The 16,747-nt window shown below is 39.5% G+C and overlaps 1 long non-coding RNA gene across 1 annotated transcript in view; it reads left to right on the top strand.

Annotated features, from left to right (window-relative positions):
* Positions 1 to 16,747, top strand: part of LOC103011000 (uncharacterized) — a 71,416-nt gene that overhangs the window by 10,431 nt on the left and 44,238 nt on the right. The window contains exon 3 of the long non-coding RNA XR_009009238.1: positions 3,220 to 3,345. This is a non-coding gene — a long non-coding RNA (uncharacterized LOC103011000). The remainder of the gene's footprint in view (positions 1 to 3,219; positions 3,346 to 16,747) is intronic.

Here is a 16,747-nt window from a genome sequence, read left to right as displayed (position 1 = left end):
GACCCAAGTAACTTTGGAAATGAGTGGAGTCTGTAAAATTAAATGCCAAAGGAACTGTACATCAGCACTGTACTCTAGTTGAAAAAGTTGTGTACCCATGGGGTATAAGTTAACAATTCTGAATTCAATATATATATATATATATATATATATATATATATATATATATATATATATATACTGGAACTGAATAATTAAGTAAATGGATGGCAGATTGTGGGAGCCAGGTTTCTCACTGTTGGAGTGGGAGTTTACAGATAATCAAGGGGAAGAGGCTAGAAAGCTCCATATGGTAATGAATTACAGTTGGAGATATCAGTATGAACTCATGTGTAGCTTAATATAGATACAGATGTTACATACAGAAATATTTATAGTTATGTGTGTATATATGTGGGTTAGTATACACACATACATTTCCTTACGTTGTCAGCTGGGAGGGCCTAGAAGGAAGAATACCCCAATAGCAATGAGTGCACCTACTGCCCAGATCTTGGTTTCTAATACCATTCTCCCATAAAAGGAACTAGGGCTCCTTGGAGAAATGGCTGATTCAAGGACTGGGGCAGGGAATATACAGGAGCATCTGTAATGCCAGAACATCTTTTAGTGCCAGAAAGTAAAAGTTCTAAAAATAAAAGAAAAAAGATGGAGCTATGTCAAAGGGACATGGTAGCCAACTGAAAGAGCTGACCAAAGTGACCATTTAAGAAATACAATAAATAAAGTAGTGTTGGATTATACCCAAAGTATACATTAATTATCCATAAAGCCACACTGATATACATAAATAATTGAATAAATAAATAAATGGGAGGGAATATAAAAATCTCCAGTGTAGAAGAATTTCAAATAATTTATGTAGATACTCTGCCTTCAAGGAGGCTGGGCATAGCTCCTCACTGGTTGAGTGTGGGTTTTGCACATTGACTTCCTTTCAAAGAGACTAGTCTGGAAGAGGGGGAGAGGGGAAGACTGAAAAGAGTAACTCTGCAGTGGAGAAACCTGACAAACACTACCTCAGCCAGATGATCAAGGTTAACCTCAACAGTGATGTCATGTTGATAGTATGTACCCTTGATATGAGGTAATGAGAATGGCACTTTACTTCTGTGGTTTCCTTCCCAAAACATATAACCCTAATCTAATCATGAGAAAAACATAAGACAAGTTCCAATTGAGGGACATTCTGCAAAATACTTGACCAGTATTCCTCAAAACTGTCAAGGTCGTAAAAAATAAGGGGAGTCCGAGAAACTGTCATAGCCAAGAGGAGCCTAAGGAGGTATGATGACTACATGTAATGTATCTTGGAAGGGATCCTGGGACAGCTAAAGGACATCAGGTAAAAATTAAGGAAATATGAGTAAAATATGGATTTAGCTAATAACATTAATATTGGTTCATTAATTATGACAAATGTTCCATATTAATGTAAGATGTTAATAATAGAGAAAATTGGGTATAGGGTATACAGGAACTCTCTGTACTGTATTTGTAATTTTTCTGTAAATCTGTAACTTTTTTTGTTTTTTTTAATTTATGTTTTAAGTAAAAAGTTTATTTAAAATAATAAATAATATATCATACACACAAAATAGAAGTTGCTCTTAATTTTTTTAAGTGGAATTGGAACACCAGGAAGTTTCAGCAGAGCTTGGAGTTGGCACTGGTGGTTTTGGCAATGTTAAGAGAAGGTGAAGTCCTCAGCAACGGTTTAGAAAGGAAAGGCCTCAAGTAGGACCTTAATAGCCTTGGGGCAGGCACATGTGGGCAGGTACCAGAGGTCCATCGGCCCTTTAAGCCTCAATAGAAACAGTGGGGTTTCTGCAGAGAGCAAGAGCTAGAGCAAGTTGGAAAAAAATGGTGAAGACAGGAGCTCTGCAGGTGAACTTGGGACTTCACAGAACAAGTTGAGAGAAAATAAGGAAGTTTGGCTTTCCTGCAGAATGAATGGAAGCAGAGCCAAAGAACCACTGTTTTGTAGCTGTTGTTGCAGCCCTTTATTTACTGTGAAGGATGCTGTTGCCTGAAAAACAGGGGGTCTACAAAATAAGAGTACTTATTGCTATAAAAGTACACTATAAAATGCAAAATATAAAAATCTATAAAATACACACACACACAGTAAATGCAACTTAATGACCTGAGTCAAAGAGTGTATTTTTTTATATAAAGCTTAAAAACTAACATAATACACAGATACCAGAAATCCCTTTTATTATACTTAATCTATTAGAAATATAAACCTCAACCAACTGGTTTTTCAACTTCCTTTTGTCTCTAATGATGGGACTGGTGGTTTGAACATATGCCTAAATTTCTAGTATTGGATTTAACTGGACAAGCCTGATTCTTGCCAGGATTATAAACTCTTTGAATTCTGGTTTTGAGAGCTACCTCTCTCTGAATTTCACTCCACCTAACTTCCCATTCACTGTTCCCTTTCTGAGGTTCAACTAGCTATTTCATCTTTAATCAACTTCTCTTACAGTGTGTATTGTGACTGGCTCTTCCCTGTTAAAAGTGAGATTTGTGTTTTTCAGTAGGATTAATTCTTCCCTTATCTGTAGATGGTGAACAATCTAACTGGATCTATCAAGACACCCCTACCCCAGAACAAGTCTTGCTCAATGAAGATTATGGACAGAATGACTAATTAATAGGCTCTTACCACCATGGAGTCTTCATTCATTCAATAAGTATTTATTGAGAATCAGTTAGGTGCCAGCCAGTCTGCTAGCAATGAGTAGATACTATCCCATTACTCTTGGTGTTTGGCTATTGAGAAAGAGAGGATAATACTACAGAATGATTAAATATTATGCATATTAAGTTAAGGGAATATTGTGCTGTCATTCCTAAGACTATGGTTTTTAATCTTTTTTTTTTTGAGGGAGTCATAGACCCCTTGAATCTTGTCAATGTCATGAACACTTGCCCCAGAAAACAAATATATCCCCAAAACTTACCAATAATTTTAAGTTGCTCATGGATCCTTTGAAGCCCTTTCATGAATTCTGGGTTTAGAATTCCTACCCTAAATGATAAACGCCAAAATTGGATGAAACCAGAAGAAGCAGGCATTCTAAGATATATGGAGGGGAAGGTAGACTAAGTGCTTAGGAGTGGCAGCAGCAAGAATGAAAAGTGAGTTTCTATAGCTTTATCTTACATGTGTTATCATCAGCTAACATATGTAATAATTAATGTTTCCAGGAATAATCCAATACTGAGGACCCAATGCCCCACAAAGTGAACCTTGGCCTCCCACAGAAGAACACTTTAAGGAGCTACCAACTCACCTTTGCTCTAGTGCAGTACCCATATTATGGGTGGTAAGAGGTACTATAAAACTAAGTAGGGTAAAGGGGATGGAAACTGGGGTTTTGTGTGTTTGTGCTATTTTATATAGTTATACAGAATGTCAAGGAAGTTGTCTCTGATAAGGTGATATTTGAGCAGGAATTTATAGAAGTGGGGGATTAAACCATGTGAATATCCAGGACAGCCTTTCAGCCAAATGGAGCAGCAAATGGAAGGAGGCCAGTGAGCAGAGCGGAGTGAGTAATGAGAGAGGGAGCGTGGTGGGAAGTGAGGTCAGGAGGGAGTTGAGGTGTGTGTGTGTCAGGTCTCCAAGGGTTGGATTGAAAGAGTCAGAGGTAAGGGACAAGCAGAATCTGAGGGTACCAGACTCAGGATCATAAAATGCTGTTAGTAATGGGAAAACTGCTCCGTGAAACCCAGTGGGGGATGTTTTGTGATGATTAGCTGGATAATATAGAGAGGCTTACCGAGCCAGACCTTACCCAAGTAAGGGTTAACTAATGGACACTGTTCTGTGTGTGTGAGGGGGTGGGGATAGGGTGGAGTCAGAAACAGAAAGAACAATGGAGAAAATACTTAGGAAAGTGAATAGAAAACAGAAGACTAGGATATCTTAAATGGGAAGAGCTTAGAAATCAAGGAAAGGGAGAAGGATTAGGAAAGAGGAGGAGGGAGTAAGGAACTAATATTTGTCACATGGCCACAATTTGCCAGGATCCTTACATTTATATTTTAATTTTATTTTAAAGCAGTACTACAAGATGAATGTTATTGTCGCCATCTTGCAGATAAGAAAATTTCAAGCCCAGAAAAATTGAGTAACTCGATAAAGGTGATAAGCTACTAGTAAATAGTAGGAGAGGATAACTTTATTATTTTGTCTTCAGTTCTTATTATTTTCTTATGTTGCTCTGTTGATTCATTCCTAATATTATATTTGGAGAAACAAAATGATGTTACAGGTAGGAAGACAACAGAAGGATGGCAAAGTGGCTGGCATGGTTAGAATTTTGTCCTGGGCAGTCAATCCTCAGTGTTGGACTACACACCTGGCCTTATAAAAAAGGCCACAAGGTGTCAGCGTCTTACTCCTTGGTTTGGGGGCCTCTCCTGCTCCTGTGGCCAACTGTTTCATTATAAAAATATTGAATAAAAAGTAATATATCACTTATAGATGATATTTAGAAACTGACCTATCTTAACCAGAAATACTTGTCGAGAAATAGTGTAAAAGTCCCTAAGTTCCCAGAAATACATCCATTGATAGGCATTGGGATCTTGACATTTGCCTCCAAGTGAGCAGGATAAAAGAAACCATTTCCAATGATGTGTGGGGTTATGCGACATGGTAGAATGTAGTGGTCAAGTTTCCACTGGGACGTCAGAGAGATCTGTGTTAAAATGCTGTCTCCCACCTTTAGCTACATGGTATTGTGCAATTTCTTCATCGGTAAATTCCCTACCTCTTAAGTTCATTGTGAATACTAAATAGCACATAAAGAGTTCTTGGTAAAGTGCCTGACACTTACCACTCAATAAATAGTAGCCATTATATAATATCTATCTATCTATCTATCTATCTATCTATCTATCTATCTATCTACCTACCTACCTACCTATGGCAGAACTAGCATTACCCTAATACAATCATAGCTAATGGCTATAATACATTTATCTATGATTGCACATAATTTTTTAAAATATTTTTTCTTCTAGTTTTATTGGGATGTAATTGACATATAGCACTGTATAAGTTTAAAGTGTACAGCATAATGATTTGACTTCCATACATCATGAAATGATGACCACAATAAATTTAGTGAGCATCCATCATCTCATAGGAATACAAAATAAAAGAAAAAAAGGTTTTTTTCCCTTGTGATGAGAATGTTACCGAGCCAAACTCGGGTCTGCTCACCCATGTGCAGTAAAGCCAACCTCCAATCTACTGACACCGGGTTGTGGTGAAGGAAAGTGCAACTTTATTGTAAAGGTGCTAATACAAGGAGAACAGGTGGCTTGAGCTCAAAAAACCCCAAACTCCCTGAAGGGTTTCAGCAAAGCATTTTTAAGGGCAAGGTGAGGGAAGGGTGTCCTAGAGTATGTGATCAGCTCCTGCACAATTCTGATTGGGTGATGGTGAGGTAACAGGGTGGTGGCACAGGGGTTAACATTATCAATCCTTAGGCCTGAGGGCTATGTGCTCATGGTCATCAAGTAGTTAACACCTTCCATTGGTGGGGGGTTTTCACATCTGTGAAACAACTCAGGAAACATGCATCAGATACTGCTATCTAGGTACTTCTGAGAAGAGCTAAAGCAGAGGATATGGGGGAGGGCTCTGCCCCCAGCAAAGCTCCATAGGGTCCTGCTTGGTTACAAGAACTCTTAGGATTTACTCTCTTAACAACTTTCATACATAATATATGGCAGTGTTCGTTATATTAATCGTGTTGTACATTACATATCTAGTAATTATCTAACTGGAAGTTTGTACCTTTTGACCACCTTCATCCAATTCCCCCTCCTCACATCCCCACCTCTGGTAACCACAAATCTGATCTCTTTTTCTAAGAGTTTATTTGTTTGCTTTTGAAGTATAATTGACCTACACCACTATGTTAGTTCCTGGCACACATGTAGTGATTTGCTATTTCTATACATTACAAAATGATCACCACAGTAAGTGTAGTTACAATCTCTCACCATACAAAGATATCACATAATTATTGATCATATTCCCCACACTGTACATTTCATCCCTGTGACTCATTCTTTTTGTAACTGGAAGTTTGTACCTCTTAATCTCCTTCACCTCTTTCACACATCTCCCTCCCTCCCTCCCATCTGGCAACCGCCTGTTTCTTCTCTGTATCTATGAGTCTGTTTCTGTTTTGTTATGTTTGTTCATTTGTTTTGGTTTTTAGATTCCACATACAAATAAAATCATACAGTGTTTGTCTTTGTCTGACTTACTTCACTTAGCATAATACCCTCTAGATCCATCCAAGTTGTCCCATATGGTAAGATTTCTCTTTTTAATGGCTGAGTAGTATCCCATTGTATATATATTCCACATCTTCTTTATTCATTCATCCATCATCACTCAGTTTGCTTTCATACTTGGCTATTGTAAATAGTGCAGCAATGAACATACGAGTACATATATCTTTTCAAATTAGTTTTTTCATATTCTTTGGATAAATACCCAGAAATGGGATTGCTGGATTGTATCATAGTTCTCTTTTCAATTTTTTGAAGAACCTCCATACTGTTTTACATAGTGGGTACACCAGTTTACATTCCCACCAACAGTGCACAAGGATTCCCTTTTCTTCACATCCTCACCAACACTTATTTGTTGTCTCTTTGATAACAGATATTGCCATTCTGACAGGTGTGAGGTGATATTTCATTGTGTGTGTTTTTTTTTCTTTTTAATTATTTTTGGCTGCGTTGGGTCTTAGTTGTGGCACTTGGGATCTTTGTTGAGGCATGAGAGATCTTTACATTGCGGTGCGCAGGCTCTTCTTTGCAGCACGCAGGCTTCTCTCTAGTTGTGGAGCACAGGCTCCTGGGTGCATGGGCTCTGTAGTTTGTGTCATGCAGGCTCTCTAGTTGAGGCTCGTGAGCTCAGTAGTTGTGTCGCTTGGGCTTAGTTGCCCTGCAGCATGTGGGATCTTCGTTCCCTGACCAGGGATCAAACCCACGTCCCCTGCATTGTAAGGCGGATTCTTTACCACTGGACCACCAGGGAAGTCCCTCACTGTGGTTTTGATTTGCATTTCCCTGATGATTTGTGTTGTTGAGTATCGTTTTACCTGTTGGCCATTTGTATGTCTTCTTTGGCAATATGTCTGTTCAGGTCCTCTGCCCATTTTTAAAATCAGTTTGTTTGTTTTTTTTGATGTTGAGTTATATGAGTTATCTGTATATTTTGGATATTAACCACTTATCAGATATATCATTTGCAAATATCTTCTTCTAGTCAGTAGTCTGCCTTTGGTTTTACTGATAGTTTCCTTTGCTGTGAAAAGATTTTAATGTAGTCCTATTTATTAATTTTTTCTCTTATTTCCCTTCCATGAGGAGACATATCTAAAAAATATTTCTACGATCAATATCAAAGATCATACTGCCTGTTTTCTTCTAGGAGTTTTATGGCTTCAGCTCTTACATTTTCAGTTTCTAATCCATTTTGAGTTTATTTTCATATATGGTGTGAGAAAGTAGCACAATTTGATTCTTTTGCATATAGCTGTTTTCTGAATACCATTTATTGAAGAAGCTGTCTTTTCGCCATTGTATATTCTTGCCTCCTCTGTTGTAGATCAATTGCCCATATCGGTGTGGGTTTACTTCTGGGCTCTCTCTTCTGTTCCATTGATCTAGGTGTTTTTGTGCCAGTACCATACTGTTTTGATTACTGTAGCTTTGTAGTATAGTTTGAAATCAGGACGTGTGATGCCTCCAGCTTTGTTCTTCTTTTTCAAGATTGTTTTAGCTATTCAGAGTCTTTTGTGTTTCCATACAAATTTTAGAACTATTTGTTCTAGTTCTGTGAAAAATGTTATTCATATTTTGATATGGATTGCATTGAATCTGTGGATTGTTTGGGGGAGTATGGCAATTTTAACAATATTAATTCTTCCAATCTGTGAGCACAGTATATCTTTCCATTTGTTTGTCATCTTCAATTTCTTTTTATTTTCTTCCTGTTTTATTGAGATATAATGGACTTACAGCACTGTATAAATTTAAGGTGTACAGCATAATGATTTGATTTACATACATCATGAAATGATTACCACAGTAAGTTTAGTGAACATCCATCATCTCATATAGATACAAAATAAAAGAAAAAGAGAAAAATATTTTTTCTTTGTGATGAAAACTCTTAGGATTTACTCTCTTAACAACTTTCATACATAACATACAGCAGTGTTAATTATATTTATCATGTTGTCCATTACATCCCTAGTACATATTTATCTTATAACTGGAAGTTTGGTCCTTTTGACTACCTTCATCCAAGTCCCCTCTCCCCATCCCCCACTTCTGGTTACCACAAATCTGATCTCTTTTTCTATAAGTTTATTTGTTTGTTTTTGAAGTATAATTGAACTACAACACTGTGTTAGTTCCTGGCATACAATATAGTGATTCAATATTTCTATCCGTTTAATTAATTAATTTATTTATTTACTTATTGCCGGCGTTGGGTCTTCATTGCTGCGTGCAGGCTTTCTTTAGTTGCAGCGAGCGGGGGCTACTCTTCGTTGCAGTGTGCGACCTTCTTATTGCGGTGGCTTCTCTTGTTGTGGAACAGGGGTTCTAGGCATGTGGGCTTCAGTAGTTGCAGCACATGGGCTCTAGGGCACGCAGGCTTCAGTAGTTGTGGCTCGCGGGCTCTAGAGCACAGGCTCAGTAGTTGAAGTGCACGGGCTTAGTTACCCTGTGACATGTGGGATCTTCCCAGACCAGGGATTGAACCTGTGTCCCCTGCATTGGCAGGCAGATTCTTAACCACTGCACCACCAGGGAACTCCCTCTCTCCATTTTAAAACAATCACCAAGAAGTCTAGTTATGATCTGTCACCATTCAAAGATATTACATAATTATTGACTATATTCCCCAGGCTTTACATTTCATACCTCTGACTAATTTATTTTGTAACTGGAATCTGTACCTCTTAATCTCCCTCACCTATTTCTCTCCTCTCCTTCCCCTCTCCCCTCTGGCAACCACCTGTTTGTCCTCTGTATCTATTAGTATGTTTCTGTTTTGTTCTGTTTGTTTATTTGTTTTGTTTTTTAGATTCCACATATAAATGAAATCATACAGTATTTGTCTTTCTTTTTTTTAAGTTTTAAAAAAATTATTTTTGGCTGCATTGGGTTTTCGTTGCTGCACACGGGCTTTCTCTAGTTGCAGCAAGCAGGGGCTACTCTTTGTTGCGGTGCGTGGGCTTCTCACTGTGGTAGCTTCTCGTTGCAGAACATGGACTCTAGGTGTGCGGGCTTCAGTAGTTGCAGCATGCAGGCTCAGTAGCTGTGGCTCGCGGGCTCTAGAGTGCAGGTTCAGTAGTTGTGGTGCACGGGCTTAGTTGCTTTGCGGCATGTCAGCTTTTCCTGGACCAGGGATTGAATCTATGTCCACTGCATTGGCAGGCGGATTCTTAGCCACTGCACCACAAAGGAAGTCCAGTATTTGTCTTTCTGTGACTTATTTCACTTAGCCTCTAGGTCCATCCATGTTGTCACAGATGGTAAGATTTCATTCTTTTTTATGGCTGAGTAATATTCCACTGTATCTTTATCCATTCATCCACTGATGGGCACTTAGGTTTGCTTCCATATCTTGGCTATTGTAAATAATGCTGCAGTGAACATATGGGAGCATATATCTTTTCAAATTAGTGTTTTCATTTTCTTCAGATATACACCCAGAAGTGGAATTGCTGTATTATATGGTACTTCTATTTTTAATTTTTTGAGGAACCTCCATAATGTTTCCCATAGAGGCTGTACCAATTTACATTCCCATCAACAGTGCACAAGAGTTCCCTTTTCTCCACATCCTCACCAACACTTGTGATTTGTTGTCTTTTTGATAACAGATATTGCCATTCTGACAGGTGTGAGGTGATATTTTATTGTGGTTTTGATTTGCAATTCCCTGATGATTTGTGATGTTTTAATGTGCCTGTTGGCCATCTTTATGTCTTCTTTGGAAAAATTCCTATTCAAGTTCTCTGCCCATTTTTTAAGCAGGTTGTTTGTTTTTTAGATATTGAGTTGTATGAGTTGTTTGCATATTTTGGATATTAACCCCTTATCAGATAAATCATTTGCAAATATCTTCTCCCATTCAGTAGGCTGCTTTTTGTCTTGTTTATAGTTGCCTTTGTTGCACAAAAGGTTTTCAGTTTGATGTATTCACATTTGTTTATTTGTTGTTTCCCTTACCTGAAGAGACATATCCAAAAAGATATTACTAAGACTGATGTCACAGAGCATACCTCCTATGTTTTCTTCCAGAAGTTTTATGGTTTCAGGTCTTACATTTATGTCTTTAATCCATTTTGAATTATTTTTGTGCATGGGGTGAGAAAGTAGGGACTGCATCAAATTTTAAAACTTCTTTAAGGTAAAGGGAACAATCACAAGAATGAAAAGGCAATCTATGGAATGTGAAAATATTTGCAAACCATTTATCTGATAAGGGGTTAATATCCCAAATGCACAAGAAACTCCTACAACTTGGTAGCAGAAAAACAAATAACCCGATTGAAAAATGGGACAAGACTTAAAAAATATATTTCTCCAAAGAAGACATATATATGGCCACCAGGTATATGAAAAGGTGCTCAACATCACTAACCATCAGGGAAATGCAAATCAAAACCACAATGAGATAATCACCTCACATCTGTTAAGATGGCTATTGAAAAACAAACAAACAAAAGATTACGGGACTTCCCTGGCCGTCCAGTGGTTGAGACTCTGCACTTCCAATGCAGGGGGTGCGGGTTTGATCCCTGGTTGGGGAACTAAGATTCCACATGCCACATGGTATGGCCAAAAACTTAAAAAAAAAAACACACAAAAAAACCAAAAGATTAGTGTTCGTGAGGATGTGCAGAAACCGAAACCCTTGTACACTGTTGCTGGGAATTTAAATGATTCAGCTACTATGGAAAACAGTTTGGAGATTCCTCAAAAAATTAAATATAAAACTACCATATTATCCAGCAATTCCACTTCTGGGTATATATCCAGAAGAATTAAAATCAAGATGTCGAGGAGATGTTAGCACTCTCATATTCATTGCAGCATTATTCACAGTAGCCAAGATATGAAAACAACCCAAATGTTCATCAACAGGTGAATGGACAATGAAAATGTGGTGTATACATAGAATGGAGTATTATTCAGCCTTAAAAAAGATGGAAAGCCTACCATTTGTGACAACATGGATGAACCTGGAGGACATTATTCTAAGTGAAATAAACCAGTGTTATAAGGACAAATACTGTATGAGTCCCCTTATATGAGGTATCTAGAATAGTCAAACTCACAGAAGCAGAGAATAGAATGGTGGTTGCCAGGGGCTGGGGGAAGGGGAAAATGAGGAGTTGTTCAATGAGTAAAAGTTTCAGTTATGCTAGATGAATAAATTCTAGCGAGCTGTTGTACAACATAGTACCCACAGTTAACAGCACAATGTTGTGCATTTTAAAATGTTAAGAGGGTAGAGCTCATGTTAAGCATTCTTACCACACACACACACAAAATAATGGGACGCAAGGAAACTTCTGGAGATGATGGACATGTTTATTACCTTTATTGTGGTGGTGATATCATGGTGTATGCATATGTCCAAACTCATCAAATTGAATACATTAAATATGTACCTTTTTTGGTATATCAATTATACTTCAATAAAGCTGTTTTTTTTTTTTTTTTAAGTCTGCTGTCTGGAGTCCCAGCCCCACAAGTTCTGATTTAGCTGGTCTGGGGTACAGCATGGTCATTAGAATTTTATAAGCATTCTAGATGATTCTAATATGTAGCTAGGGAGAGAAATACTTTTCTAGACTAATATCTCACTTCACAGATGGGAAAGAGAGGCTCAGAGAAAGTGAGAGTGACTTGTCTGGTGAAATGAGATCAAGAACTCAAACTGAGGTCTCCTGACTCCTAGTCCTGGGTTCTGTCTAGCACATAACGTGCCTCAGGCTCACTTCTTATGCTTCCACACAAACACTCTGTCCCAGTCAAATTGTCTCATGTTATATTCCCTGAACATACCAGATCCATCCCTGTGTCAAATCCACAGCAGTACAAGCTGCCATTGGAGTGCTTATTATGTGCCCAAACTGAGCAAACCAAATTACATGTGTTACCTCTAATCCATACATCAAGCTTTCAGGGAAAGCATGAGTATCCCCATTGTTAGAGGAGGAACCTGATGTCAGAGACTCTAAGAGACTAGTTGCACTACTGGCTAGTGAGGAGAAGCAAGAATTTTTTTTTTTAAGATTTTTTGATGTTGACCATTTTTAAAGTCTTTATGGAATTTGTTACAATATTGCTTCTGTTTTATGTTTTGCTTTTTTGGCTGTGAGGTATGTGGGATCTTAGCTCCCCGACCAGGGGTCAAACCTACATTAGAAGGCGAAGTCGTAACCACTGGACCACCAGGGAAGTCCTGGAGAAGCAAGAATTTAACAAAGTTCTGTTGGACTCCAAAGCCCAGGCTCTTGAGCTACACTCACTGCCATCTGTTCCTACCCTGCCTTACCTTCCTGAGTTATTTCTCCATTAGAACCAGCTCTAGTTTCAAACCCTCCCTGAAAGCCCTTCCAGCCCATCTTTTTATTTACTCAATTTTCATGGCACTGATCACCCACATTAGCTGTTTGGGTGAGTCCATCTCACATGGTAACTTATTTTGTCATGTATATGACCTGTTTCCTTCTCCTTGAGGCTGGGAAGAACAAGGACCTTCCTCTGACTATGTTTCTGTCCTGGTCCTGTAGCTGTGTCAAGATATGGTGCTATTGCAAGATCATAATACTTAGTTTTTTCTGAGACTCCTCCCCTGGGAATATCTGGAGACAGGGAGAGCCTATAGGCCCAAATGGAGTTGAAAATTTGAACTAAGAAGGAATAGAGCTTTCCTCGGGCTCAGATTTGTAATAATATATATAAGTAAGCCTCTAGGTGTCAGTAGAAAGCCTAGTTTTGATAGAGTGAGTCTCAAATGAAATCAAAATCCCAGGCTAGAAGGACTTTTTCTCATGTCAATCATCAACCTAAAGCTAGAATTCCCTCTCCAACATAACAACAACCATAGCAACATTCCTTCCAGCCTAGGGTCTGGTGATGAGGAACCCACTGTTTCTGAGGTAGCCTCTTCAATGTTTGGACAGCTTTATTAGAATGCTCTTCTTGATTTTGTGAAACTCTGCCTCCTCAGCTTTCACTACAAGGCAACTAAGTGAAAACAACACATGCACTGCATCTGGGCCTGGGCATGTGAGAAGCCTGCTGTGGCTGAGTCAGGCCTTCTACACAAGATTGATTACTCAAGGATGTTGGTGGCATCAGTGGGAGCCCCACTGCTCTGGGCTATCCTGCCCATCAGCCCCTCCCTTATGACCTAAGCATTGTTGGCCCTCAGAACATCGGGGAAGGAAGGAAGGAAGCAACACACCTCTGGCAGACTGCTGTCCTCTCAGACCCAGGGATGAAGAGGGTGACTCTTTACAGCAGAGTCCAAAGACCTGGAGAATATGTGTCTTGCTCAAAGAAGCCTCCTTTTCACTTCTGTTCTTCCCAAGGGCTCCTGTCCAATAGCTAGATTGTTGCTTAGCGAAACCCAATTTTTCTGCTCAAAAAATAAATAGGGACTGCCACTGTGTTTTCTGGTCCCAATTGTATTCTTTAGTAATATACAGAACAAACACAGTATCTCTTCCTCTAGGAATCTGAAGATGGAAATTAAGCCATCCATCCCTCCATCCATCCATTTATCCAACTATCCAACCATTAAGCATATCTTTACTGGGAGCCTACCATGTGCCAGGCACTGAGTTTCCTAGTAAACAGACAATAAGTGGCAAATGGTATTACTGTATTAATGACCTGATGATTAACTTAGTCAAAGGTAGATCCACTTTTATATGGTAGATTTCTGAGAAGGGAATGGAGAGATAAGGGAACTAGCACATACTGAATATGGACTGCCTACCAGGCTAGGTGTTAGGTGCTTGCTTTACTTGCCATATATTGTTTAAGTCTTACCACCATCTCATGATGTGTGTTATCTACATCTCCATTTTAAAAAGAAAGAAGCTGAGGCTTAGAGAGCCTAAATAAGTTGACCAAGGACACATAACTAGTAAGCAGTGGAGCTGGACTCTGGTTACAGACCTCCCCATCATGCTGTGGGCATCACATGAAAATCCGTAGGACAGCTGAAGGCACATCATGGTCCCTTCATGTAGTGTGTCTGGAATGAATACTGCTTTAAATCAAGCTTTTCTTCAAGCTTTCTAACCAAAACCCCTCATTTTCTCTATTGTATTTTTACTTTCATTTTATTTTATTTTTGGCCGCACTGCATGGCTTGCGGGATCTTAGTTCCCCAGCCAGGGATTGAACCCACACCCTTGGCAGTGAAAACACGGAGTCCTAAACGCTGGACTGCTAGGGAATTCCCTCTGTTGTATTCTAAGTTTTAAGTTTATAGGGTGATTTCTTTGTTGTTATTTTCTATAGAAGTCAAATTTCCTGTCAATGCTTTTCCATCATAAATTTGGACACATGACAAAGCATATGAAAATCAATAGCAGTAATTTGGGTATTCATCAGTTTGTTTTTCCTCTAGAATTAGTTCTGTACTATATTTACTTTAATTGATAAATTGCTGTGATAATATCAAAGAAAATTTTCAAGAAAATAAAGTAGGGGGGACCTACAACATGGCGGAGGAGTAAGACGTGGAGATCACCTTCCTCCCCACAAATACGTCAAAAATACATCTACATGTGGAACAACTCCAACAGAACACCTACTGAACGCTGGCAGAAGACCTCAGACTTTGAAAAAGAAGGCAGAGCACTGCCTAAACGAGCTCCAGAGACAGGCGCGAGCACGGCTATCAGCTCGGACCACAGAGACGGGCATGAAATGCTAACGCTGCTGTGCAGCCACCAAGAAGCCTGTGTGCAAGCACAGGTCACTATCCACACCCCCCTGGGAGCCTGTGCAGCCCGCCACTGCCAGGGTCCCATGATCCAGAGACAAGTTCCTTGGGAGAACACATGGTGTGCCTCAGGCTGTTGCAATATCACGCCGGCCTCTGCTGCTGCAGGCTCGCCCTGCATTCCAGTTATAACTTCCGTACCCCCCTCCCCCCAGGCCTGAATAATCAAGAGCCCCCTAATCAGCCACTGCTTTAACCCCATCCTGTCTGGGTGAGAACAGATGCCTGAAGGCAACCTACATGCAGAGGCGGGGCCAAATCTAAAGCTGAACCCCAGGAGCTGTGCAAACAGAGAAGAGAAAGGGAAATCTCTCCCAGCAGCCTCAGGAGTAGTGGATTAAATCTCCGCAATCAACTTGATGTACCCTGCATCTGTGGAATACCTGAACAGACAATGAATCATCCCAAAACTGAGGCAGTGGACTTTGGGAGCAACTGTAGACTTGGGGTTTGCTGTCTGCAACTGATTTGTTTCTGATTTTTATGTTTTACTTAGTAAAGTTTTTAGTGCTTGTTATAATTGGTGGATTTGTTTATTGGTTTTGTTGTGCTCTTCTTTTTATTATTATTATTTTAATATTTTTTTTGCTTATTATTAAAAGCATTTTTTTTCTTTCTTTTTTCTCAATTTTCTTCTGAGCTGTATAGCTGAAAGGGTCTTGGTGTTACGGCCTGGTGTCAGGCCTGAGCCTCTGAGGTGGGAGAGCCAAGTTCAGGACGCTGGTCCACCAGAGACCTCCCAGCCCCATGTAATTGACGAGAGCTCTCCCAGAGATCTCCATCTCAACGCTAAGACCCAGCTCCACCCAATGGTCAGCAAGCTCCAGTGCTGGATGCCCCATGCCAAACAACTAGCAAGACAGGAACACAACCCCACCCATTAGCAGGCTGCCTAAAATCATACTAAGTTCACACACACCCCAAAACACACCACCGGACACAGCCCTGCCCACCAGAAAGACAATATCCAGCCCCACCCACCAGAACACAGGCACCAGTCCCCTCCACCAGAAGCCTACACAAGCCACTGAACAAAACTCACCCACTGGGGGCAGACACCAAAAACAACGGGAACTATGAACTTGCAGCCTGTGAAAAGGGGACCCAAACACAGTAAGTTAAGCAAAATGAGAAGACAGAGAAACACACAGCAGATGAAGGAGCAAGGCAAAAACCCACCAAACCAAACAAATGAAGAGGAAATAGGCAGTCTACCTGAAAAAGAACTCAGAGTAACGATAGTAAAGATGATGCAAAATCTTGGAAACAGAATGGAGAAAATACAAGAAACATTTAACAAGGACCTAGATGAACTAAAGAGCAAACAAACAATGATGAACAACACAATAAATGAAATTAAAAATTCTCTGGAAGGAATCAATAGCAGAATAACTGAGGCAGAAGAACGGATAAGTGACCTGGAAGATAAGATAGTGGAAATAACTACCGCAGAGCAGAATAAAGAAAAAAGAATGAAAAGAATTGAGGACAGTCTCAGAGACTTCTGGGGCAACATTAAACGCACCAACGTTTGAATTATAGGGGTCCCAGAAGAAGAAGAGAAAAAGAAAGGGTCTGAGAAAATATTTGAAGAGATAATAGGTGAAAACTTCCCTAATATGGGAAAGCAAATAGTCAATCAAG

This window comes from Balaenoptera acutorostrata, chromosome 9 (assembly GCF_949987535.1).
Source record: "Balaenoptera acutorostrata chromosome 9, mBalAcu1.1, whole genome shotgun sequence".
Classification (NCBI taxonomy): Eukaryota; Metazoa; Chordata; class Mammalia; order Artiodactyla; family Balaenopteridae; genus Balaenoptera; species Balaenoptera acutorostrata.
This window is presented reverse-complemented; position numbering and strand designations above follow the sequence as displayed.